Source organism: Malania oleifera, chromosome 8 (genome assembly GCF_029873635.1).
Source record: "Malania oleifera isolate guangnan ecotype guangnan chromosome 8, ASM2987363v1, whole genome shotgun sequence".
NCBI lineage: Eukaryota > Viridiplantae > Streptophyta > Magnoliopsida > Santalales > Ximeniaceae > Malania > Malania oleifera.
Window position 1 is genome coordinate 33,173,098 of NC_080424.1, and position 2,948 is coordinate 33,176,045.

General features: G+C 35.1%; 1 non-coding gene across 1 annotated transcript; it reads left to right on the plus strand.

Annotated features, from left to right (window-relative positions):
- Window positions 1–1,176: 1,176 nt before the first annotated feature.
- Window positions 1,177–1,284, plus strand: LOC131163200 (small nucleolar RNA R71). Its single transcript, XR_009138977.1, has one exon. It is a non-coding gene; the product is annotated as a small nucleolar RNA R71 (small nucleolar RNA).
- The last annotated feature ends 1,664 nt before the right edge of the window (window positions 1,285–2,948 follow it).

The window sequence follows — 2,948 nt, forward strand, 5'->3', positions numbered from 1 at the left end:
GTTATTTGCACAGAAGTGATCTCTGAATAAATCAATGCTCTCCACAATATCAGACAACACATTTTCAAATTGTCTTTCTTGTTTTAACAAGAAAGGATCCTTATCCAATATAGTTTCCAGGAAATTTACTTCTTTAAGTACCAATCTTTAAGGAAAAGTTTTTAGAACAGTCACCTTTGGTTCTTCAGAAGCATCAACATTAAAATTTGTACCTGGTTCCTTGAAGGTTAAACTCTCACCATTCTACTATACTTCTTCATCTGGTGCACCAGTCACCTTACCACTGCTGAGATTTGCTTCGGCATTGCAATCATTGACATTTTCTTCAATAGAGGATAACGGTTCCACGATTGCAATCTGCACTTGAGTCTCTGGCTGGGCTTGAAATTTGGATTCATCTATCTCCAAAGCATTCAATAATGTGTTCAGCCTAGTCAAATCGGTGCCTATCTCGTTGATGGTTTGAGAAGTTTGAGAGTTGATCACATTTTGGCTTGCCATGAACTGCTGCAAGCTAACACTTAACTACTGTATGGGATCTTCCACTTCCCTTCTTTGCATTGGAGGAGGCTGATTTGCAAAATAAGAGGGCCCCGAGCCTTGGCCAGCTGCTCTATAAGGAATGTATTGACTTTGTCCCTGTGGAGATAGCCCCACTTGGTCATTTTTCTAGCTGAAATTTGGATGACTTCTCCAACCTGCATTGTAAGTATTAAAATAAGGTTCAGAAGAAATCTCAAAAACCATATACACCGGGTTAGATTGATCAAGCAAAACTTCCTTAAAAGCAGGAATAGTTGGACATGCATCAGTCACATGCCTAGATCCTCACATATGCTAGATTTTTTAAAAGATGATGGTAAAACATGCATTTCATTTACCTTCTTAAGCTTAATGGAATCTAATCTTTTGAACATCAATGCAAGCCTTGCATTCAAATCATCAACTTTTTGCAATTGATACTTACCACCCTCGCTAATACATTTTTGCTTTTCAGACCTATCATACATATCAAAGACATCCCAAAATTGGGCATTTTCAGCCAAATAATCAAAATAGTCAAAAGATTCTTCGGGCCCTTTATTGAAAAACTCACCATTGCACATTGTTTCTACAAATTGCCTCATTTTTGGTTGCAACCCCTCATAAAAAAAAATGATGACCCTCCAATTCTCATACCCATGGTGAGGACATGCATTTAATAGGTCTTTGAAACATTCCCAACATTGATAAAATGTTTCCACATCCTTTTGGAAAAAATTCATGATTTGTTTTTTCAAAGCATTAGTTCTTTGCATGGGAAAAAATTTCTTCAAAAAACTTAGATTGCATTTCTTGCCAAGTCCCAATGGATCTTGGTCTTAAGGAATTCAACCAAGTGTTTACCTTGTCTTTTAAATAAAATGGAAACAATTTCAGTCTTATTACCTCTTCCGTGCATGTTCTATCAATGAATTTGGAACACACTTGTCCAAACTCTTTGATATGCAAATATGGGTTTTAGATTCAATGCCATGAAAATGAGGTAACAATGGAATCATCCCAGGTTTAAAATTAAAAGCATTTGCATTCAAAGGTAGAATAATGTAGGATGGGGTGTTCTCTGAGGGTCCTATTAAGGTTCTCCCTATCATGATGTTCATTCTCAGCCATGATGCTATGAGTGTGAGATGATGATTCAAGTGATTCAAGCGAAAAATGTGCACTCGATGATGAGATGGATGAGTCTGTCCTAACCATTCTAAATGTGTTATCTGTAGCTCAACCAAACATACAAACTCAGTATAAATGCAATAAAACAAAAATAAAAGCAAACAAGTCAAAGGAGAGGAAGTAGATATCACCCAGGTTGTGAAGACGTTCACAGCTCTATAAACACCCTCTCTGAAATCTGAGAAACACTTCATTGAAACCAATTGGTCCATGGCAATGGCGCCAAAAACTTGACTCATTTTGAGTTGTGCTTCCAAGCTCAAAAGTGTCAAGTTGTATAAGGGATGAGTCCAGGATCGTATTCCACATAGACCACTACGTATCAAAGTATTTGTGAAAGTTTAGTGAAATCCTGTTGCTGTAAAATGTGGTTTGAAAATCTTTTTGGTCTTTTATGATTTTGAAAACAATAAACAAAATGGGAGCTATTTGAGAAAAATGCTAAAATGTGACCAAACTTTTATCGAATTTCCAAAAATATAAACCTACTAATGCAACCAATCTAAGCAGATTAACTAAAGCAATTTACCAAACACTTGGGGTACGGGTTCAACGTCTGTTTGCTTCCACCATTTTCTAATTCCCTAGGCCTTACTCCTCTTCTTATTAATTCAATCAAGGCATTAATAAGATGAAATTTTATTACTAAAGCTCGAGTAAATTTGCCACATCCGGACGGAAGAAAATAAAAACTCTCATTAAGCGTCAATCGAATTTCATGTAAAAATTAGTTGATGAAAATCTTAGATTAAATCAAGATTTTGATGTGCCTAACGTCAACAACAAAAGAAGAAACAAGAGCTAGATATTTATCAACGATGCCTTTAATTTTCGGTTTTAACCAAATAAAAGTTTATCAATAATATCATAGGAGAATTAGCAAACCATGGAAAGCAAACTACATTGACCCACAACCCGAGTTATCGAACTTAACCATTCATGCTTGCAATCCACAGTTTTTGGGTCAAATTAATTCCACGGTGGCTCATTGCATCAATAAAATGAAAGATAACAAATTAAAACAACTAATTATTTCAATCTTGAAGCATTTAAAAGAAAAACAAAAAGATAAGAAATTAAATTAACCTAATAAACCTCTCAAATAATAAAGAAAAGGAAAATATTCAATCCAACATTAAAACTAGTCAAACAATGTATTAAAACAACCATTAAAAATAATAAACAAGATAAGAGAGAGAGAGAGAGAGAGAGAGAGAGAGAGAGAGAGAGAGAGA